The 24,901-nt window shown below is 41.8% G+C and overlaps 1 protein-coding gene across 2 annotated transcripts in view; it reads left to right on the top strand.

Moving 5' to 3' along the window:
* The first annotated feature begins 2,496 nt into the window (after positions 1 to 2,496).
* The window catches only part of C1H11orf87 (chromosome 1 C11orf87 homolog), a 28,333-nt gene continuing 5,928 nt past the window's right edge, over positions 2,497 to 24,901 (top strand). The window contains exon 1 of one of the 2 annotated variants that reach the window (XM_018908462.3): positions 2,497 to 2,773. The gene's annotated coding sequence lies outside the window, so the exon portion shown is untranslated. Of the gene's footprint in view, positions 2,774 to 24,557; positions 24,639 to 24,901 lie in introns of those variants that run through there. The other variant, XM_050973904.1, reaches the window with a different exon arrangement.

Below are 24,901 nucleotides of genomic sequence, written 5' to 3' on the forward strand. Positions count from 1 at the left end.
TTCAGGCACTGGAAGGGCAAATCAAGTCCCCCCCCAAAAGCCTTCTCTTCTCCAGGCTTTCCCCACAGAAGAGGTGCCAAAATGTTTATTGACATAAAGTTTATTGACACAAAATGTTTATTGACATAATCTCCTTCTGTCTGAGCAGTTATGCTTTATGAATAGAGAGACTAAAATTTTTTTTTTTTCTTGAAGCATTATATATCACCCTTTGATGAAGGCTGTGACCATGTGGGAGGTGTGTTATTCCTGAACAAAATGGCTGCAGCTCTGTGCTTGTGTCAAAAAGCTTGGGAACAGACAGGCATTGAAAGCTTCACAGCATTCCTGGGCACCCCACAGGTATCTGACATGAAAATGACAGTATAATTCTGTCCATGAGAGACAGAGGAAATTATTCTATTACTAATTTTCCCTACATGAAGCCAGGTAATTGACTGGATTAAAAAAAAGTTGTGCTCAGTATAGTAAAGGCAATTTGCTGTGTAACTGATATTTATTTTACAGGGCACCTCATACATACAAGAGAAACTAGGGGGATTTGTTATATGTATAAAATGATCTCTTAGGAAGAGGCCCACAAAGCGAAATCTACTTCAGAATTATATGAAATATCTCACATGGAAAACCTGACCCTCTCACATAGTGTTTTTTTCTGCCCATCAGACTCTGTGATCTGCAGTGTCTTCTCTCAGGCATTGTTCCCAGGGATGGAAACGTGCACAGCAGAGTGGTAAACAAGGGATTTTTTTGAAGTTTCAAACATGACAACCTACTTTCACCTGCTTGACCTAGCACAGAGAAAGGAAAATGCAGAGTGCAAAATTCAGCACCCCAGAACTGCTTCTTACCTACATTTTCATGCTCTTCTTCTGTGTGCAAATAAAACACAGTAGTCAGTCCTGCAACCAGCAGAAGTCTGCAGATACCAGCTGGAGTGCTCCTGCTCAAGGCAGTGGGCCTTAGTCATGAGCTGTTTGTTCATTAGGTGGAATTCCCTCTCTCAGCTGAATTAAGCATTCCACATCAGCCCAGGCACAGCACAGCATCATCACCTGACGCTTGTGCTGGTGTGGGTGCTGTCCCGCCGCTCCTGACGGCCCCTGGGAGCAAAGTGATTGCTTTGCAGGCTGTTCCAGCCCCCCAAACTGAGAGGCTCCTAAACCCATGTGGCTCCTAGACCCCTAAATAGCACCTAAACTAATTTTTCCCAAATTCTTTTCCTTTCACTTTGCTCACAATCAGCTGCTTTTCCAAGCAAGCTGGAAAGCTGTTGGGCTTGTGCAGGGTGCCTTGATCTGAACATTTTTCTTAGAAATGTCACTCTGTTGTCACTCTCATAATTTCTGCAGGTTTTTTCCAATGGCAGACATTAACAATTGTTTTATCTCATGCTCCTGTTCCTCCATGTCTTCCTCGAGAAAGGATCTGTTACAGGAATTTTCTCACCCCAAAGAATTGTACTCTTGTAAGAATAAGCAGTGAAGTTTTCATGGTGCAGAATTTTGCTGAGGATATTCCCAGGAGATCTGAAGCCTGCTTTGCTTATTACCATAAGATTGCATACGTGCTGATTAGACTCATCTTTTCCATTTTCCAAAGGAAAATATTTCATTTTTACTCTGAGCATGATTTTCCAGTGTATTGGTTTGCTCTACAGCAGATCTGCTTCTTACATCAAGTTTGCTCTAAATGCAGTGGAAAAGCTTGTGGAAACATCTTTAGCTCTACTATTTCTCTGATTTTAGTGTAGCCTTTTACTCCCCTTTTGTGTGTCCTAGTGTCCTTCACATTTTCAAAGCACTGATTCAGATCAAAACTTTAGAATTATCCATAATGCTTTTGCTCAGTCCTTGGAGAAATTCTGTGACATTTTTTTGGTAGTATGAACATCTTAACAGGTAGGTCACCAACCAGTTTTTCAGAGGTTTATACTTCTATTTTATTAAGTACACTTACAGTCAGAGTTTGGTCTTACAAATTTTTTTTTTTTTCTGAGAGGGGATTAAACCCCTCATTGGTTTTTCATTTGAATTTTGCATGTTATGTTTGCTTGCATTTTATGTTTCCCAGTTGTACCTTTTACTCCCATCTCTTCTGAGAACTGACCTGACTTAAAAATAGCTTATGGATGGTCATAAATTGCAATTCTTAGCAAATTTGCTATTTGACACAAAACTGTCGCCTTGCTCTTCTGAAAATCACTTTCTTGCCTCAGGTCTTGTAAACTACCAACTCTGTTAATTCCTTGTACTTGCCTGTGCCTCTGCCTGTCTCTCGTTCCGAGACACTGTATATAACTCCAAAACTCAGTATGTTTACAGTGCCCACAGGAATGAAAAAGCAGAAGACCTCATAAACTAAATAGTTTCCTAATTAACACATTTAATCTAAAACACCCCAGCAACTTAGCTTGAGGGGGAGAAAGAAGGAGGAGAAATGTGCTATCCTTGAGAACGCTCTTCCTCTGCTTATCTTGAAGGCACAGCTATCCACCTCTGGAAGGCTGCTCTAACCTACACCTCTAGCCCTCTGCAGCAGTGGGAAGAGTGTCTTGCTGCTCTCATATCCCTTTCAGCCACAGGTCCTTCCCTTTTACACTGTGCTGTGTTGCTTTCTTTTCAGCCATTTAAGACCAAGTGCTATTGTCCTCTGCTGCTGCTGCTGCTGGAGCACGGCAAGACTTTGAAACAGTCTCCATGACAATCAGAGAGATGCAGTCTGGATCCTAATGGGGGTGATACATGGCTGTGATTGTATCCTGCAGAGCAAGGTACGTGGATGCAGCTGCTGGAAGATGTGGGTTAAGAACTGCTGGTTCCTCCCTCCTTTTATGACCATGCATGGTGCTACGGGGAAACCTCTTTGCTCTGTGCTGCCACAGCATCTCCTTTTCTGGAGAATTTCCCCAGGGGCTGATTCTATCCGGTGTGAGGTTTAGAAGGGGATGAGAAATATTAATGGCTGAATGATTATAATGCCTTAGAAAATGGAGCTGAAAGTGCAGTGTATAGAGATCAAAATGAAACACAGTATCTGGCTGTGAGATTTTTGAATTATATCAAAAACGAATTTATTCCTGCTTTTTAACTTCTTGTTACCTGCAGAGCTGAATTCTTAAAACATCAGTTCCTGCCTATTATGGCAGTATGCTGTGTTCTGTCCAGTGTCTTCATGTAAAATGAAGTTTTAAAATACAAAAAGATATGCTAGTTTTAGGTACATCAACCATTCATACAGAACAAAATATTCAAATGCTATGATTTATAAAGTACTGGATGGCAATAGACTGGCTTTTTCCTTGGCCTTATGATGTAAAAATGAGGACAAATGCTGTGGAATGAAAATGAACATGAATTATCTTTGATGAACAGGATGTAACCTGTTTTCTGATTGTCTATGCTGATGTCTTTGCCCATTGTTTAAATGTGATAAAAGAGCTTTATGCTGATGCTGCTTTAGTTGTCATAAAATTCCCTCTTCAGGGCAAATGTCAGTCACACTAGTCTGATATTCTTTTATTACCAGGTTTTTTGTATCACATTTGAGCCAAGAAACATAATCAAAAGGTATCCTGAATACTGAAATACTAGATATTTGTATGTGGTTTTAATGGACCATGTGCAAAGACCCGTATAAAGTTAGTGAAGGTGAGAAGTGAATAGCATGACATATGGTGAATAAAATTGATAATATTGGAACAGTAATGAGAGCTATGTAATGCTTATGTATCTATTAATATCTGTATCCACATACACCCCCATGTATTCTAAATATATGTACAGTAGCTCTAACTTTCAGCAAGTAAAATGAGAATTCATAATGCAGTAGAAGGGAAAGAGCATGAAAATGAAAACAGAGGCAAAGCCACAATAAAACTGAAGCAGTCAAGAGGAACAAAAGAAAAAAGATACCTATTAAAATTCATTCTATAAAAGGAGGATTGTGGATGTAGGGAGATATTTCCAGTGAAAAAATGTTTAAGAGAAGCTTCTTGTGGTTTTGCAGCAGAAATCTTTAACCTTTCATGTGTACTGTGACCATAAAGGCTGTGTCTTGAGACAGAGGGAGTAAAATAAGACAATGCTTGGGTATTTTAGGATGAACAGAAAGCATTTCCTTCATCTTTCTTTACATGACCTACCAATGATAGACCTAACCCTTTAGAAAATTCTCTATGTCTGCTTTAACCTTGGCTCCATCTAGATGCTTTGGTCAACTTCTCTAGTGTGTCAGCCTTTATGTTTAGTGACTTGTGCCAAACACTCCATAGGCGGCCTCCTTATGGACAATTTCTCTTTTACCCCAGCATATCATCTGGGAGATTTTAATACAATTTTGCTTTTTCACCCTTCTCACTCCAAACTCTCGTTCCTTATTTCATTAGGAACACAATTTAACCTGCAATTCTGCACCTTCTCTCGTGCCAGGAATAGGCTGGGAAAGAATCTCAATTAAGACTACATGAGAAATATCCAGACAAATCTCTTGAGATCTCAAAATAATACCAATGCAGAGACCAGTCTAAGCACTATGTAGCTAGGAAGGAAGCAAGTCCTGTGGAAATATGTCCTGATGGGAGTGAGGTCTGACCTCCATGTTATAGGATAGTATCTCAAAGAAAGAATATGCAGATCTGGCTCAGTGCCAAGAGAGACCTGACTGGGAACAAGGCCAGGGCAATCAGAGCAAGAGGCTCTCAGGACACTGAGAACTGAGCCCAAGGTACAACCAAAAGAGTCAGGGAAATAAGAAGACTCAGCACATTGAGTCTGGCACGGATCTCTAGCCAAGCCCAGGCTGCATAGCTGTTAAGTCTGTTATGCCTATTGTAAAATCAGTAAAGAGAGAAAAGTCCTCTGGGTCTCTCTTGCTAACCTGTTCTTGCTGACTTTTTGTTCCTGTTGCTGCCTCTATTCCTAGTCTTTTCTTGCTTGCTAATTGCACCTTTTCAACGTGAATGTCACATACTTGGTCACTGCTCAATCTATGCATTTCTAATTTAATCGCTCCTTGGGCACCAGCTCTTCTCAGTGCTCTTATTTGTGCTGTGGTTCCTTAAACAGCCCTGTAGTCTGTGAAAATCTCCCTAGAAATGAAGCAATATTCCCCACACATTTCATCTCAGTCTTGCAGAGAATGACTCTTGCTTCTCTCAGCTGCTGCATCTTTGCATACACACGCACAAGCTACATTGACCTTTCCTACTACCGCATTTCTTTGACGCTTGAAAGTAACTTGCTGGGTTCTATCCTCTTAGTCCTTATGACATTTCTGTCATCAAAGAACCTTCCTCTAATAGAAATCATCTTCCAAGCTAATTTTCTCTTCTCTAGTGCCTGTCCTTTACGGTGTTTTTCCAAGGTGATTCTTGTTCTGTTAATTTTGGCCTGTGTTACTAAGGAATCCCTCTCTCCCATGTTGCTGTCCTCTCTGTTTTTCTTGTCTTTTCTCAATTTAGCATAACACCCATGATTATTATTAATATGTTCTTTATGCCTCTTTCTAGCTCATTCCAACTCAGATTGTTCTGTAATTCTGTGATTACTGGAAGTATTACATCAGGCAAAACCAAACACTGATCCTTAAATATTTACCTGTCCTCCCTATAAACTGGTGTTATTTTCTTTGTCTGTTAGCCTTGTTTTGGTCCTTCATTCCAGATTTCAGACCAAATGAGATATATTTTTTCACAAGCAAGTTCAGTCAAGCTTTTTAAGAATGATTTTGGGAAGACTTGGAGGCAATCTTCCATTCTCATACTCTCCAGTTTTATGTCAGTGTAGCAACCTGGCTTTGAGGCAGAGGATGATCAGACCAATTGTTTAAAAAAATGGCTTAAATCCAAGAGTATTACATTTATTCTGTTCCACTCATCCATTGATTTGGTAATCCCATAAAAAAAAGTATTGTCTTTGTCAGGCAAGATCTATTCTTCATTAATCCTGCTCTTATTGCTCATCATTGCATTATTCTCTGCAAATGAAGTGACTGTTTCTTAAGAAGACTTTTTCTATTGTTTCTGTCTTTTTCCAGCACTAGAAGCTAAACGTATATCATTGTAATTAGTAAGAACTTTCTTCATTCTTTTATGAATGCTGAGACAGTGCCACATTTGCTTTTCTGTTCAGCAATGGCAGAAGGAGGACAGATAAAAGCATAGCTGACTCCTTCTCCTCTTAGCACTTCCACACACCTGTGGTGTGTGATTCCAACCACTTGATGGTGCAGGAGATGTGGTGGAACATGGCCATCACTGCTGCTTCTAAAACTCAAGACTTTGCAAGATAATTTATGAAGAATGTTACAGTAGCTTTAAGAGAACCCAGGAAGAATGAGTTGAATCATATGTTTGTTTTCTTAGGTTTTTTTTTTTTTTTTGGGGGGGGGGGAGGGTTTGTTGGTATGTGATTTTGTTTTTGTTTTTGTTTTTGTTTCAGTTTCTCATGGCCAATAGATTTTTGTCAGGAAGTATTAAAGGTCCCCAAGGGATGTGCTACCAAAGTCTGACTATTTTATGCCTATGTGCCTGTATCAGAAGATGATCAGGGCATAGATGGTTTAAACACTGCTAGAATTGCCCCATAGTTTCTTCCTGACTAATTCTGCAGCTGTGTCTAAGTTTGAAAGGTACATTATGCTTCTGAAAATACTTTGAGTTTTATTTGCACAAGGGCAATACTACTGACCACTCCATTCCTCTGCTGCCCTGTGCCTTTGGCCACTACCAAACATCAGCAAACACAATCTCATTTCTGGTGTAAGATATTAGCCAGACATTTAAGAATGTAAAGTTAGGTTGCCTTGAGGTAGGGAGGTGAAGTTATCTAAGGGGTACAGTTGACTGGTTTGAACTTTTGTGCATGAAGAAGTACACCTTTCTCCTTTCCTAAGAGAAATAAATATTCGAATATTGCCTGGAGAGCAAGTTCATCCAGAGCTACATGTCCTAGAATCCTACTGTGAGATGTTATGGACTCATCTGTGTATTCACCTGAAAAATCAAGGTTTACTTTTAAAAACTAGGTTTTTAACTAATTCACTGACTTGCAGCATAAGTAACTTAGACATCTATTTTGTTGCTGTTCTTGCTTCACAGTGCTGAGCAGAGCTTTGCACTGGTGTCCACAGCTGTGCAAGCTGCAGCTGGGAAAGGACAAGGGCTTTGCTGGGGTTCTGTGCCTGTGAATATATTGTGCTTTGGTTTGGGTTCTAGACATGGCAGATGTTCTGTGAAGCATGGCTTCTCGTGTACCTCACCATCCAACCAGGAAGACACTGCTGTATTCCTAAATTATTTTTTCTTTCTAGTGTTCCATAAAATAAGAACCATAACACCAAAAAAAAGGCTGTTGGCCAAAAAATGGCTCAGCTGGCCACTACTGAGCTCACTGACAACTCCAGGCTGAGAAGCCACATTTAACAGTGGCTTCATCTAGTATGAAGAAGGGGATGGCTTTACTTCACATTATAATGTTTGATCATCCACAAGTGAATTTACATCTTGCTCAGTTGTACCCTCATGTGGGAAAGATGAGGTCTACAACTAAGGAAAGAAACCACTGCAACAATATTCTCTAAATATACCACTGACTGTAAACCAAAGCACAGTAGAACGCTGGATTTCAAAAATACTAGAAAATATCCCTTTTTGTGTCCATGGTCTTTCAAATTATATATGTTTATTTCCACTTACACATACATGTGCATGTATATGTACACACATTTATACATACATATCTATATTCATCTGAACTGAACTACTTACTAATTAGAATCAACACAATGTGTTGTCTGCCTCCCGTTCAATGTGTCTGCTTCCTTGTTCTGCAGTCCAACTCTAAATGCAAGCAAGATCCTTTTTCCTGGGAAGTGTATGATCAAAGGAAGATCAAAGCAGAATCTGAGCTCAGGGTGTGTAATTTTTGGCTGATCAAACACAGATATGTTCCCCTGTGTTGAAACGAAGGTTGGAGGAAGTTAACTAACTGGCTATAACATTTCCTTTGCATTATCAATTGGCAGTTCTAAGGGCTCCTTCCAAATCAGAAATAAAAAATAAACCCTCTTTGCTACCATAGCGCATATTAACCACAGACACCCTTGCAAAATAATCTTACAGGTGAAATACAGAGTCATACCCAGACCCTACCTCAGTCTGAAAGTCTGCTTTGGAGTTTTTTCTGGCCCCTATTTGTCCACTTGCAGCGAAGTGGATTGTGCTGCAGAGTAGAGGGCCAAATGCAACAAGAGCAGAAGTTGCTCACACTGTTTCTGTGATTTTGCATGTATTGTTTTCTCCAGAGAGAAAACTAGACGGATCCTCACAAAAGCTGGGAAGATGTGACGCAGACATCAGTGCTATCAGTGGGCAGATTACATGGCCCACACTTCTGATATCATTCTAATCTCTGAAAGCTAGATTCTTTTAAGACATGACATTTAAGACACCCCCTGCTAATGTTGTTAGCATTAACTGCTATAGCCCTGGCTATACTTGCTGTGCAAATAGGAATTTGATTCTTCCTTTGATCTTGCTAAGTTGCTTAGAGCCCAACAGATGTCAGTAATCCTAGCATCATAAAACAATATGTATTTTACCATCAGAAAGAAATACATACAGCAAATATATTGAAGTTTTAGCTTCCAAAGAGATTATAAACAACAGTGCATAAAGCAGGATATGTTTTAAGATGAATGTATAACAGCAGCTTATAAAACAAACATTTGGAAATAACTTCAAAATCATATTCAAAAGTGAAAACAAAAGTTGTGGGAACTCAGCGCATCACCTCGGATGCTCTGAGTCCCAGGGAGACCCCTTGGGGGGCTCAGAAGTCCTGGAATGTAGCCAAGAGCACCTGGTGGCTTGATTTTGACCCTTCAAGGGTCGTGCTATCAAAGCATGAGGATATGGAAGTTTCAGAGGTTTGAATGGTGTAGGGCAGGTGTTTTTATAGAATAGAATATAGGTTTTAAGATTTTGGTACAGGGGGGTCTAATGGAGGCAAGATGGAGGATTCAGGCCCGACCTCGTGGCTTTTCTCCTTCTTCTTGTCATCCATCTTCTCTGTGATGTGTGCATTTTAGATTGGTTCATACTAAAAGTGCACTGTTTAATAAAGGTGATGGGCATTGGGGAAAAATTGTAAATATCACATACGCAATTATCAGTATAAGAATGTACGACCGCCCTAAAGGGGCAGAGAGTGCTTGTGGCTGCCTTGCTGGTCAGATCTCGGCTGGGCAGAACAAAAACCTTAGAGATAAGCTTTAATAAACAACCTGAAGACCGAACTATAGAGGAGTCCAGACTCGTCTGTTCATCGCGGGCTGCCTGCGAACCGTCCCACGCGAGCCACCCCACGCATGTCCGACAGAGACACACAGCCGATCGGACAAAAAGTGGTAAAAATATTTCAGGCTCCACAAATATGGACACTGATTCAAACAATCAAGAAAACAGCTAGAGGACTGTGAGTTAATACAGAGCCTCCAGAAGTTGCTTTAGATATAGATAACTGAGATCACATTTGTACATGTGTAGGGGAAGATCCCAAAAATTCTTTAGGGAAAGAAAGGTAGCATGGTCTCCTGACATGACTGTATTTCCAATAAATCCCATAATATCTCTGAAATCTAATAGAGATTTATTTGTTTTTCCTAGCTTGTGACTAGAACAAGGATGAAAGGTTTCTGGTAAAATTACTATCAGAACATTGACAAGCATTAACCAGGTGAGTTAACATTACTACCAGAACAAGGAAGGTGAAAATCCTGTAGCAGGGAGTGCTCCACAGCTTAAGCTTGCTGGAAATGCAGATCTGAGCAGAGCTGGTGCTTGTTCAACCATTTGTCCCTCTGCTGTATCTGGAGGTGGTGCTCAGGCTCTGCTCTGAGTGGACAGGTCTCACAGATAGAGGCATCAAACCAAGCTTGTCTCCAGCAAGGTCAGACTTGGAATGGTCAAAAAAAGTGTCCCCCTGCCTCACTCTGCTCTGGGGTATGGTCTGATTTGCCTCTCCATCATTAAGAGGATCCTGTTTCCAGTACATTCTCTGGGCATCCAAAATGTGTTCACTCAGAATGTTTCCCAAGCAGTTTCCTCTAGACTTGCTGGGGGAGAAGGTGCAGAGAAGGAGGGCTCCTGTGCTGTCCTGTCCTTCCTTGCTGGGACAGAGTAAGTGCTCACCTACAGGAAGCAGAACCATGTAATCTAAGTAGATTTATCAACACACAGTGGGTGTGTTCTGCAGTTCCACTGTAGACAATCGCCTGTGGAATCTCTGACATGAGCAGACAGAAAAGGAAACAAACCTGTCCTGTTCCTGTCACCTCGGCAACACAGTCAAGCATAGGCATTGACACTTCAGAGAGAGCTGTTCATTTGTCTTCCAGTACCCAAAGGTAGAAGGTTTTACAAAGAAAGCACTATGAGAGGAGCATATTTAAACCAAAGCAGAAGAGAAGATTAATGCTGTCTGCTATGTGTGCTTCAAGAAGCCTGCCATAGCAAAAGTCTGAAGGATAGAAACACAGCCAGAGTCAAAGAAACCTCCAAGAGGGCGCTTTGGTACCCTAAACTTCCCAATAGAAATAGAAGAGACAGAATAGTTTGCTTCTAAAATATAGGCACTAGCTGAAAGTGATTGGGTTCTGCCACTTAATAAATAACCATTCATATGCTGAGGCTTCATAAGTGTGTGGGTGCATGCTCTTAGACCTTCCTGGCTGTAAGAGAAAAAATGTGTTAACTTAAACCACCTTCACAGAACTGAAGCTGGTGCCTGTTGAATTTCAGCTCAGCTGTGAGCATGTGTTTGCTCAGTAACAAGTGGTACCTGTTAAAGTGACATGAACTGCTCACAGATCTCAGATTATGCAGTGATAGGTGTGCTAGAAGCTGAAGAGACAGAGAACTTCTACTGGGCTAAAAACTGTATAGCTCTACTGATCTGATGCCAGCTGAAGATTGAGCCTATTGCACTTAGAGAACAGATATCTACTTTGGCTTCTAAAAAAAAAAAGATCAAAAGAAATGGTAACTACACAACCTTTTTCTGGCTTTTGTTCTAAGACACAGCAAAGCAAATATCGAACATTTGGACAGGCATGGTTTAGTTAGAGACTTCCAGCATAGGCAGAAAAAAAGAAATTCAAACTTGGCCATGTTGGCTCATTTTGGCCAGATGAAGAAAATGGGAATGAAACAGGGTGAATGTGTGGGCATCCTTCACAAGGACTTCTGGATAGCTTTCAGTGCCCACTGAGAAAGTAATCTGTAAGGTTAACAAAGGAACACTGGTGGTGATGAAATGCTCAGTTGGTTTGCTAACAGAAACCAAAGATGGCAAATGGGACAGAGGGGTAGGGAGAGACAGTGGGATAAGAGTGACAAGTGGCAATATGTTGAGCTGCTCTGTTTCTGCTATATATAGGAGGTAGCGGTTATCCTACAGAAGGAAATGTAGAACAAGATGTGCAGATTTGGAGACGATGTGGAACTGACAATCTGAGAAATGCCATCCATAAAGGAAGTAAGTTGAAGATGCTGAGAAATCTGCCTTATGTGTAGGATATGAGGGATGAGCAGGCAGTGCAAACCAAAGACGGAGAAACCAGAATGTGATGGTGTGAACTGTGCTCATTTGCTCATTTGAAATCTAGATATTGTTGCAGGGCAATGACTCAGAAGCCAGAGGAGGGGTCACTGAGGGAAGAAAGCCCAGGCCAGAATAGATCCCCAGGACACATTTGCAAAGAGCTAAAAATAGGAGAAATGCTTTCGTTTTCACACAACAAAGAAAGTTGCTAGATTTGAAGAATAGATGTGTGAACATTCTTGGAGTCCTTAGTCACTTCTGCAGTAGTATGCCAAACAGTTTTTCCGTGGTGGCAATGGTAATTAAAAGTGCAAGAGGAGCACTGGAGGCTCAGCAGCCCCCCAGGCAGCTGGCATTGATACCTGACAAGAAGTCAAGAATGTCTTTCAGCCAGCCACCATGGGAATCTGAAATTGTGTAGCTAAGGCTTTCAGTTCTTCTTCTTGAACTTTAGGACCATATATAAAATACCATGTATGCATTGTTCAGCTGTAGAAATTCTCTTGAGTGCATATGTGCCACTTACATGAATCGTGTTCCCCACCTCCCGACTCCACTGCCTTGAAACCACAGACCTTATTTCTCCACCTCCTGACTCCACTGCCTTGAAACCACAGACCTTATTTCTCTATAGCCAAAGTCTGAAGAAGTTTGTCCTAGGCTTCAGATACAAGATTTCCAGAATGGAGATATTACCACTGAAGTGTGCGTGAGATCCAGTGATGGACACATGACACATCCAGCCTACAAATCTCTCCCACCCACATTACAGGGACTTGGGATCACACAGGGCCTGGAAACTCCTGGGGACACTGACACTGAAAAAGAGGATAGAAGCAGGCCAGCTGCCTGCTGAGGACACTAGGAAGAATGTGAATGAAGCTTGAAGCAAAACAAATACGAAGAAAGTGAAGGAAGCTTAAAGCAAAATGAGTATTAATGATGGAGCTGTGGTAAAGCAAAAGGAGAGCGACAATCTGGATAGAAAGAATAGGCAGTGAATCTTCTGTAAGACTTTTTAAAATAAAATATTGACTATTTTTAATTAAAATATTATAAAATATTTCACTTAAAATGTACAAAATATCATAAAATATTGCTCATTTGGATGCTGCCCAGCCACCCTCACAAATGTACACTCTCCATTGACACACACTTCTGTGCCTCCTACTCAGTTTTCCTCAGGAGGGTCATGGCAAAATGAGGCTGAAAAATAGGAAATCTACCAATTTTTAAGCTGAGAAGAGCAGTGCCAGGATCAATACAGCATGAAACAAGCATTGGACACAGCCTAACCACAGTCTCTAAAGCCTTCATTGTAGCTTTTCTTTGTGGTTTGGGAACATCTCTGAAAGAGAAGAAACAATTTCCTTCTTATTGCAAGCAATGCCTATCAAAGTTATTTTAATGTAGAAAAACAAAAGTGTTTCAAAAGTGTTCAAAGGGGTTCTGAGGGGCAAATGATGTGAACCCTCATTGCAAATAAGGGTACAAATAGGGAATTGTTCCTCTCATCACTGTGGATTTGGGGTCCTCGTGTGGTCCCATAGTTCTCAGTGTTCCGTGGGCAAAAATCCTGGCAAACATTGTGTTTAGTACAACAGCACAAATGTCTCTTTTCCATCCACAGAAGTTTTGTGTTTCACATTTCATGTTTTATGTCAGTTCTGTCTGGGTTTATCCCACTTGCTGTCCTCAGAAATCTCTCCCCAGATCCTGCTCCCCAGTAATGTGACTAACAAATCAGAGAAGCACCAAACTTTCTGCTCAATTAAGAACAGAAAAACAGCCCTCACACAAGCAGTAACTAGGCTATTGCTGAGAATGGCGCTGAGCATTTCAGATAGATGTTCAGAAAAGACTAAAAGGCAGCTACAGAAGAGAATCTTCATGAAATGCATTTCCTCCCAGTCTTTCTTACTCAGTGACACACCATCATTTATTCAATTATTTTAGGAGGAAAGCTTTAGCATTCTATGGTTTTTTTTTGCTTTTACAGAAATGTGAGCATTTTTTTGGACTCTTTGTCACAAAATGAACTCTTTCATCAGTAAGAAATCTTGCAACACCAAGTGACATGCTTCGAGCCCATCCTGCTCTTTTTTTTCTTCCCCATAGCTTTTCTTGGAACCCTGTAACCAGCTAACTGTTCTTCAGCTCTGAAATGGTAAATAACAAAATGGAGATATGAAATAAGGAGGATGCAGCTCCAGAGACCTGGCTAAACAGAGATGAGTGGGGCAATGAAAGCTAACATGGCAGGGCAGCTAGATTGGGTGAAAGGTATTTACAGCTTTTTAAGTTCTTCAAGTTTGCAGTGGCCTACCAATTTATGCTGGAAGCTTTGTCTTTATGCTCCATATGCACATTGCAAATGTTGCAATCCAGGGGCTGCTCTTCTTCTGCCACTGACCCTTTCTGTGGCCTCAGCTAAATCACTTTACCTTGTTGTTACCTTTAAACAAATTGTGCTCTTGCAAAGTGTGATCCCTCTTTAATGCCTCAGTATCATGACATTGACTCAATGGGGACTTCTAATGTTGTAACCTAATTATTAATAATGAAACATAACTAGCTGAGAAGAATCAAACAATTTTCTTATAGCCTTTACTTAGGAGATTTTTAAATTCATGAAGGTCTGAGAGATTTCCATGTTTTGGGGGGAAATAGAAATGGATCGGTAATGTTATGCATTGGAATATCTTTCAGGAAAATGTATACCTACAATACCCCTTTATTATCTCTTCATGTTCCTGCAGTCTGCCAGCCTTACACAAATCTAGCCCTGTACAATTTTTTTCCTACAAAACAAGCTATTAAAATATGTTTTTCGCTGCTCCTCTGCACTAATAATTTGTTTGCACAAAAAGATTACTTACAGACTGTTCTTTTTTTTTAGCTGATTTAGTTTGTTAAAAACATCTAATTGATTATATGAGAAAAAGAGACCAATGTATCTTTGCAGATGCCTTTGACTTGTTTTACAGCCTGATACTGTTCTGTGCTCTACAAAGTCCTATAATCTATACATCTGCTTCTCATTATTATTATAACTTTTGTTGAGTATATTATCTTTCCAAAGCTATTGTTTGATTTGCCTTTCAGCAAGGGAGGCTTCATCTTTCCAAAGTATCTTATTCATATTTTTACTAGGTTTCTGTTCTAATGCAACCCATTATTTTCAAAGGCTTTCAACAACAGAAGAATATCACTGTTCTCAGAGCAGATGTCTGAACTGGTCAGGAAAATGATTGCTGGGGTTGTGTTTGACCATTTTCAGAGACTTTGGTGGCATGGAATTATAGTATAAGAAAACCTCCAAGCTCACCTATGCCTCAGGCACTCAGCATTCACTAAGGCACTGAACCTCTTCTCCAGGTTCATGTGCTCATGTTCTCCTGTCTTTCATATAAATGCATTGTTACACATCTCTACTAAGAAGAGAATACAATAAGACAGGCTGGAGCCAGTCGTCACAGTGATGAGATTATTTTGAACTGCCTTTAAAGTTTCTTGTGTTAATAACTGGCAAATAGTTAGGACCTCTTAAAAGCCTGGCTCCTATACACTGTAATGGCAGCTGTGAAACATAATTTCCCAAATTAGCTCTTACAACAGAGGACTCGTGGTATCTCAGATACAGGGTTCACCTATCTTTGCTTCTGAAAGCCCAAAGAACACACCAATTGTGCAAGCTTGCAGTCCCATGTTAATTATAATCTGTGTTTATATAGCAGCCCTATCTCAAAACTCTTTTCAAACATTAAGACTCCTAGCACTTCTTTTATGTAGGCATTATTATCCCTGTCATTATCATTATCTCATCTTCCATTTTATAGGTGGTAAATGAGCAAAATCACACTGTGAGTCAGTAGCTGAATTGGGAATAGAATATTGTAGTCCTGACTTTGTCCCTTGCTTTAATTACTCACTAACATGATTGTTGTTTGTGGATTGAAGTGATTTTGTTCAGTGTAAGATCTCAGCAAATAAGTATGATTCTTTGATTTGCAAGATTTTTGTTTGTATGGCTTTCATGCTGATATTTTTCAGCTGTTGGTCTCGGTTTAAGTAGCTAATAAGAGATGCTGTCATCTTCCAATTAAATACCTATCAATAAATTTTAATATTATACAATTTGAATAATAGACTAGAACAGCTCAAATGAAGCTTAGTCTATTGAGCAATGAAGTATTTAGGTATTGATGTTGTGTCCTAATCTAGTCTTTGTAAAAACCATGATGGAAATCTATGGAGAAATGTACTTTTGTGAAGCAGCTGGGTTTTAAACAACAGTTGTTATTAATTAGTCTTTTCTTTTAATGTGAAAATATCATATGCAATTACTAAATCAAGTTAAAGCCACTTGTCTATTTTTTTTTTAGCCAGAATATTTTAGTTGGTATGAAATACACAAATGTGTTCAGTTGAAACTAGACAGTTAACCTCATTTATGCCTTTTCCAGGACTGTTTAAATCTGAAAAGGCAATCTAATCATTGCATTGGCTCAAACAGTATCTTAGATTCAAAACATGCCACTGACAGCACCCCTCTCCTTTGTTTCTCTGTCATCAAATGTCATAAGAAAATAAAGATTTTCATGAGAGGTTACTCAGAAGACCACAAGGTGCAGTCCTGTGAGAAACTGAAGATGCCCTGAGAAGTGAAAGCATGGTCCTCCCATAAGAGAAGTGTATGACACTCAATATCACAATATGATTGCTTAAAAATAGTGTATTGCTCTTTTTCTTCCTTTTTCATTATTCTTCTTTTCCTCCTCCTTCTTCTTTTAAACAACAGGATATCTTTGTCATTCCTTTAACTACACTGTAAAAGTCTTGTCCTCTGTCAGTGGTCTGCTTGCCTACAGGTACAAAACTTGGTTCTTGGTGAATTATCATAGTAATACATACTGCCTTAAAGGTCTATCTTTCCAAGGGAATAGATCCCTTAAATAAAAGTACAAAGCTTACTTTGCTCCCTTCTACTTGCCCCAATTGAAGAACAAAAAATGCTTGGTTTCAGCAAACAAGATCTCTTTCAAGGTGATTTGAATCCTGCATTTTGTGGATGCAGCAGTCATGCACACAGTCTTTATACACCCTGACAGCCATGGAGAAGAGAACCTAGTTGTGCAATTTGTTCCATAGTTTTCTGTATTAACAAGGTTACAGTTCCCTGCATTTGTTCTGCGCCATGTCGGCACTTTACACTCTGATCTTTAATTCATTCTTCTTTAATGACCTATTCATTTGCTCTTAAACCAGATCTCCATGTCTCCCAATCACTTTATTAGTTACAGCCCTTCCCTTCCCTTCCCTTCCCTTCCCTTCCCTTCCCTTCCCTTCCCTTCCCTTCCCTTCCCTTCCCTTCCCTTCCCTTCCCTTCCCTTCCCTTCCCTTCCCTTCCCTTCCCTTCCCCTTCCCTTCCCTTCCCTTCCCTTCCCTTCCCTTCCCTTCCCCTTCCCTTCCCTTCCCTTCCCTTCCCTTCCCTTCCCTTCCCTTCCCTTCCCTTCCCTTCCCTTCCCTTCCCTTCCCTTCCCTTCCCTTCCCTTCCCTTCCCTTCCCTTCCCTTCCCTTCCCTTCCCTTCCCTTCCCTTCCCCTTCCCTTCCCTTCCCTTCCCTTCCCTTCCCTTCCCTTCCCTTCCCTTCCCTTCCCTTCCCTTCCCTTCCCTTATTCTTTTCCTATAAGACTTCACATAATACAGCTTTTTATCCCATCTCAGCTGTGTCTCTGCGTGTCCCTTCATTAGGAATACATCCCATTCTCCTGGTGCCTGTTCCTGAGAGCTTATGCTCTACTTTAACACACACTTTGTGGTAAATGTCCTACTCTTACTCAAACTTGTGGAGTAAATAGACAGCCATAGGATTGAAAGTGACAGATGATACCTGCCTACCTGAGAATACTCTAACATTTCTCTGTTTTTTCATGCTATCACAGTTTATGGAACTTTTAAATGTGTATTCTTATAAGAATTATTACATATTTCTCTGACTAGAGCAGCTGAAACCACATATAGCACTATGTCTGCATAGGCCTGTGACTGAAATGACAAATGATAGTTTTATGTTGTATAAATTTCAGTTATGCAATTTCAATTTCTTGAAATCTCTCTTCTCACTTATATGTTGCTCCTCAAATAACAGCTATTTATGACTGTCACTTCTACACTGTGCCTCCTATGTTCCACCTGCACTTCATAGTTCTACAAAACGCATTCTTCTATAAAAATGTTAATTTTTGCCAGATTTCCCCCATCCTGTAAACTCAGCCCTCCCTGTTCTGTCAACTCAGTTTTCCCTCTGCTTTCCAAGCTTTTCCTTTTTACACTGATGCTTCTCTGGTGTGACCCACAAAGGTGGTGAGAGGTTGATTAGCTAAGCTTTGGTCCTGGGCTCTTCAAGGCAAGGAAAAATATTTGTATTATAGCAATTATTTAGAGACCTAATTTTAACTGCTGAAGTGTGAAGGTCAGAAAGAGCAGGAAACAGGATTCCTTGGTGTATTCTTACCTCAGCACACAAAGAAAAGTTATGGTATCAATACTTTCTTGGAGTACAAAACAGCTAATCAGCCTCCTGCTATCATGCAAGGACATTACTACATCCAAACATGTTCCTGTAGAGCTTTAAAAAAACTGGCCAACTTTGTTGAGTGTTTATTGCATTGATATTTTCTCCTTATTTCCAGATGCTCCAGTTGGTTTTATTTTATTTTGGAGAGAGTTTTATGTTCTCTCAGAGCACCTCTTGATTAAAATCAGATCATTCAGTTGCTTTCCCAATGTGTTTTCAGTCTAATTTCAGACTTGACATGGCAAAGAGTATAATAAAACTTAGGAGAAAGATACAGAGAGAAAACCAAAGAGCCCGGTAATAAAAGATTACATGGTTCTCCAGCAGAGTCTAATAAACACAGTGGTGAGGCAAGTTTAAAATGAAATCACAGTAAACAACTGCTTTCTTGCTGATTACCACTGGTAAAATAAGCACTTCTGAAACAATGCTATTTTTGTACAAAAGGATTATTCACAGGCACATCGTGCATGATAGCAGGTAAATGCCAGGAACAATGGAAGGAAAACCTTGAGCTCATCTGTCTGTCAGAGCATCTTCTGTTTTACAAGGTGATCATGCAGCTCAGAGGATGGAGGGCTCTTTGGAGGCCATTGGCTTTGCAGCTTGGGCAGCTCTGTTTGCCTCATGGGTTTTTGGGAAGGAGGGAAAGAAGCACCTGTGAGGGGCTGCTGCTGCAAGGTGCTCGGTCCAGTCCAACAGGCATACTTAATTTTACCCTTCCTGGGTAAAACATATATCCTGGGTTGGATAATTCTGTAAGAGAAGTGGTTAAAATCTTGGCTACACACAGGGTGACAGACAAACTGAAAGAACAAGGCTGTCCACAAAGACTTTCAGCTATGCAATGATGCAAAAAAAATGCATTTCCAGCAGCTCTATCAGGATTTCTTTTAGCATTGCAATAATGGAAAAGTGGGCATAAAACCAAGGTACCTTGGATGCTCAGGGCCCAGGAGACAAGAGCAGAGAAGAATGAGTGCTGCTAACTTCCTTCATCACACAGTAGTTGATTAAAATAATAAAATATATATATATATGTAAAAGGCCTTGGGCAAAATTTGAACTATGTGCGTTGCTGATGAACAGCACAGTGAGCTGGAGTTGACTGAGCATGGATTTTTTCTAGTAGAGCTAGAGGTAAATGGCTTTGTCATCCATTACACTTTCCCAGCTTTCTTAGATTCCCTCCCTGGAACAAAGCCAGGATATTATGGGGAGAGGGAGGGTTGTTATGTGCATGGAATGAACAAGAAAATCTCCTGTCTCAGGCTGAGACATGCTGCCTGGAGCTGAAAGGCCCAAATTCAAGTCCCTTCCCTCCCAGCCTTCTGTCTGCAGACAGCAGCTGCCAGGCTGTCACCCAAAGTGTCCCTTTCGTAGTGCTGCTGTTCTACACTCTGTCCATATACAGATGGATCACATGGACATATGTGAGGACTGTTCTGCCTTTGGCCCATGGGATGACCTAGGGAAAGAGAGGTTGTTTCTTTCTCTCACTGGGAGGCTCCCCCATGGCAGGGTGCCCTGGCTCACGCAAAAGGGATTCAGGCTTGAGGCTGCACAAGCCCACTGTGCTCCAGGGCTGGGTCTGAGCCAGGCACAGGGTTTGACTGATCAAGTGCTTTATTCCATAGCAAAAGCTGGAGTGACTGTTGTGTGGAACTGGCTCTGAAATGCATCCCAACTGTTTTAGGGGAAACGTGAGGGTCTGTTAACACGTGACCAGATTTAAATTGTGGATTGTTATGCTTAAACTTCACTCCAGTCTAACTGAGCAGTAAAAATTTCTCTTTTCTCTCTCGGTGATACCCACTGCTACAGTGAGTTGATGTTTCACCAACCTCTAGCCATGTTCTCTATTTAAAAATATAAGCAAAGTCAGCTCCTCCAAATTCCCTGAAAACTCTGTAAACTATTAAGAAGAGCAAAAATATTAAATGGGGAAGGTCATTACTCTGATCCTGCCATTCTAAAATGTATTGGCTAATGAATAAAGTAAATTTTAGTGAATTTTTAGTGCATAGTTACAGTTAAAATACTGTCCTTCTTCCCTCCCTTTGCAATAATTTTACTCAGCTCCACTTTGCATTAGTAGATGTATGCATGTGCAGCTTTAGAATTCTGGTGTTATAATTAGATCTGTGTATTTGGTCAGGCAAGCTCATGGTTGTCTACTTATTTCTTCATAGTCTGGATCTGTGTTCTACTCCTAGTACCATTTAACACCCTGTTGAATTCAGCAAAAGCCTAGTAACCTTCCTCGGTCGGCATCACATGCATGCTTTTTTTTCTTTTTTTAAATTCTCACCATCACATGTGGGAGGTTTCTTCTTTACCAGAGCAAGAAAAGAATATTTTTCAAAAGTAAGAATAGAAAATGAATATGTAAAATTGTCCTTAAGCTTCATAAAGAATCATCTCCTGAAACTGAAATAATTGTCAGTCCATATCATCCAGACTACCTTCTTCTAAAAGGTGTGGGGAAAGAAAGAAAAAGAACATTTGCTTCTGAGCTGGGCAGCCTGGGAAGCAGAATTGTCAGCCATAGTAAAACCATTCCAGCTCAGAATCTCTGAAGGACACCTCTAGTATCTTTGCAGGATCTTTACTGACCTTAACAGTGCATACGAAACAAAAATTTATTTTATTTTGGTGGTAAAATCCATTCTATCTATAGTCCTAGGTTTTCAAACCATGTTTAAATCACTGGGTTTCACGTAGTGGGAGTATGTAAAGTCCTGGAAGACTTCCACACAGATGGCCTTAATCCCATGGGGAGATAGCAGATTATTACCAGGGTTATTGGCATTCATGGAGTGCTTGGTCTGGCTGGTAAATGATGACATCAATCTTGGTGAAAAAGGGATCATGCATTATTCTACATGCAATCAAGTGCTAAATTTAAACACTGGTGGGACAATAATTTTTTTTGCAAGAAGGGTCATTAATAGGCAAGGGCCTGAACCACCAAACCTTTACTTACATGAACAGCCTTTGCTCACAGAGGTTATCTCATTAGGCAATTGCCTCACTGAAAAAAGGGCCTTGTAATACAGGGATTGAGGAATTAGTATCTGCAAGAACAACTTTTCTAATTATAGACTAAAAAAAAATTCTTGTATGAAAGTCCAGTTGTGGGATTTAGAAGTATGTACGCTGTCTGCTTCTTAACAATGGGAATCGAGAGAAAACTGGGAGTTATCAAGGTTCTAATGAGTGCAAACCTTGTTGCAAAATTCAAAATCTATCCCCTTAATATAATGTCCTCTATCACACAGTGGCCAACCCTGTTTGAGCCAGAAACCTAATCCCCATAAATGTCATACTGCTTATATGGTATGCTTGAATTCACTATAACTAATGACCAATTTATTCTTGAAAGAGGGCACTCTTGAAGATATTGTGTCCTTTATTTTCATGCCAGACAAAGTAAGGGTTTTTCATGACTGCACCATCTATATTTTTTATTTATATATTCAAATGTAATTATAATAGTTAATCAGCACACAGGACTAATGCACAATAATAACACAGATTTTTTTCTTCCTTGATTTCTGAAACTTTCTGCTTATGGGTATTCCATTTGGTTGGCTCACAGCCAATGTGGACCAGAATATGAAGGTGTGTGTTATTTCCCTTTTAGTTTACAATGCTTCTCTTCTGACTCTTGTTAAACATTGTAAAATTAGTTGCCAGAAAGAGCAAGAACAATCTCTGCTTTTCATTCATTTCAGCTGATACAGAAATATTGTAAAATTGTACATGAACACACAGAGAAGGGGCTGGGACAGCAGGGAAGGAGTTAAACATTTGCTGAGGTCTGTACTACTGTCCACTCCCTGAATCCAGTTTTCACTCTCTACTGTTTAGGAAAAACCTTGGAATAATAATCATACTAATACACAAGACACATTTTCACTATTTTCTAATCCTAAAAGCAAGGTATAATGTGAATAATTGAAGGCCATGGACAACAGGTAAAATTAATGCACAAAGGATTTTCAATTTATTTAAGGTAATTTAACTTGCAGTGGCTTTGTATTGCCTCTCCCAATATGCAAAGCATGAAGACACAATCGTATATTCTAGTTCAATAAATAAGTAGTCCTAGCTATTCACTTTTGCAATAAACACATCTCAAGTTAGTAAATTCTTTGGCTTTGAGCTTTATCCAACCCCCAATTTGGTTATTTCTACCATGAACAGGGCTAACATTCTAAGGTATCTTCATACTTTTATTATATCTCCTAATATTGTTTTCTGTGCAAAAGGCCAATCTTATGGTGTTGTTTGGGTTTTTTAAAATCAATTATTTCTAATAATCTGGTAACTTCTGAACAGCAGCCTCAGATAAACTGCTGCACCTTCACAAATTCGCACATGCTTTTGGGATTAAATTCTATCCTTTTCCCACTTTCAGTTTAGGCTAAAGGATTCAGTGGAGCCTGGTCAGGGAGCACAGCACTACTGGGCTATACCTTGGTTGCTTCTGTGTGGGTTCAGAAGCGTTCTCCAGTGGCACAGGCCAGGATGAGTGGTCCCCATGCCCCTCACCCTGTTTTGCAGCCCCCCTATTCAGCTGCAGCTTTGCAAAGAATAGTGGGAGGAAAGAGGGAATGGCCTGAGGATTGATGTGCTGTTTCAGCCTGTGGTGGTTGTTTTCTCCTCTAAGGCAGCGAGTATAGAGCACTGATTAATGCAGACCTCAGACGTGCACGTTGGAGGAAGGCAAGGAGGAAGGAAAAAAGTGCAGGCAGAATGCCAGTGAGGCTATGGATGTGTGTGTGAGAGAAGGGTTGGACATGTGTGCAAGGAATGCTGGGCTGAGAATCATAGAACCATACAATAATTTGGGCTGGAATGGACTTTTAACACTTGCTGGGTCCAACCCCCCTGCATGGGAAGGGGTGTTTTAGCAGTGACCCCAGCTATGCACCTGAGGGAGCTGAGTGAGAGGAGCAGTGGGCAAATGAGTGGGCTTGTCTCAGTACTGGACTGAACATCTTTCCTCTCTGTGCAGCACCCCTCCAGCATTAAGCTGTATGATTCTGGGGAGGGGGAGGAGTAATGGAAACACCTATTCCTCTGGTTTTAGAGGAAGCATTGAGTCCCTTTACAAATCAATGGGACTATCCCAACCATCTTGAATATAGTTCATTCTCTGCAGTATAAATCTTTCTCCAGAACAATCACAGAGTTAATAGTGCCTGGCCAAATTTCACAAGATGTGGTGCATATACTTATCAGAGACAAAAGACAGTACAGAAGAAATCTGCCTCGAAGCAGCAAAGTGCTTAAATGCTCAGCTAGCCAGCACCTGTCCACCCCTGTGAAAAGTTCTTGGCTATCAGGGTCAGCAGATCTAAGGGATCTTTGTTCTTGACTGAAGATTTTTCCAACTCATGTCACAGCTTACCCTGTACAGATTTTCCTCCAGGCTTTTCAGCCACTAGAAAGGATGGATATTTTCTGTTTCTTCCTATAGTCCTGTAACTTACACCAGAGCTTTATAGCAGCTCTCCTTCCTGCACATGGGGTTAGTCTAGAGCGCACAACATGGAACCAGTGGAACCTCCTGGCCGTCAGATCTTGTCCCATGTTGCCAGACACTACCACGTCAGTTTGTTACTTTTTGAAATGTGAAGAGCTCCATCCTAATGGTAATTATTTTTTCTGCCCTGTTAGCACTTCTGAAAGAACTTTTCAAATAATAGATTTTCTTACTTTTAGAAATCATCCGATTTTTGGCTTAATTGCCTTAATGGGGAGCTCATACTTGTTTGTTCTTGACTAAAACGCCTGCGATGCACTTAGCTTTGGTAAGGCAAGTTTTCACACATATTCCCACCAGGAGTCCCTGGCACCGCTTCGCTCCCACAGACTGACACCAGCCTCCCCGAGCAAGGACGGGCGCGCTGGCTGCGCGGAGGGACGGGGTTTTGGGGCCGGCGGGGGCTCGGCACCCGGGTGCGATGCGGTACCGTGCGAGCGTGCCTGGCGGGCGGGCACACGGCAGCCGCGGGGTGAAGGCGCCGGGGGTGCCTCGGTGCGGGCGCTCTGGCCGCGGCGCTTCTGCGTGGCTGGGACCGGGGGCGACGGGGCTGGCTGCAGTCGGTGCCTCTGGCGGTACGTCCGGCTGGTTTGGGGAAGGGGCTGCGGGCCGCTCTCAGCGTGGCGGCGGAGGTGGGCAGGGAGGGCGGGGGTTGCGCGGCCCCGGGCGCTGCGGCCGGCGCGGGCTGCGGGGTGCGGCGGCGGGCCGGGGGCGCGGGCGGTGCCGCCGCCGCGGGGCCGTGCGGGGCGGCGGCCGGCGGGCCGGGCCCTGACGTCAGCGGCCGGGGCGGCTGCGGCTGCGGGTGGCGCTCCCCGAAGCGGCGGTGCCTCCGCTCCTGCGCTCACTCCGCGCTGCCGCAGCCCCCAGCGCCCGCGGCGCCCGGGCGCTCCCTCGCCGCGCAGGTAAGGGGGGCTCCGGGGCGGGCGGCGGCTCCGGCACGGCGGGGCAGGACCCGCTCGGCTCCGGCAGCCCGGAGCCGCCGCGGCGCGGGGCTCTGGCACCCGGCCGCCGCTCCCTGGCTTCCTTTCCCGCGGCAACTAGTTGGGGGAGCGGCCGGGCGGAGCTGCTCGGGGTGCCGAGGAATTGGCGAAGTCGGAGCGGCGGCAGCGAGCCGGGGCCGCTCGGAGCGGGGCGCAGGGCGGAGGCTGCCGCAGCCGGGTTTGGG

The sequence above is a fragment of the Serinus canaria genome, chromosome 1 (assembly GCF_022539315.1).
Source record: "Serinus canaria isolate serCan28SL12 chromosome 1, serCan2020, whole genome shotgun sequence".
Taxonomy (NCBI): Eukaryota; Metazoa; Chordata; class Aves; order Passeriformes; family Fringillidae; genus Serinus; species Serinus canaria.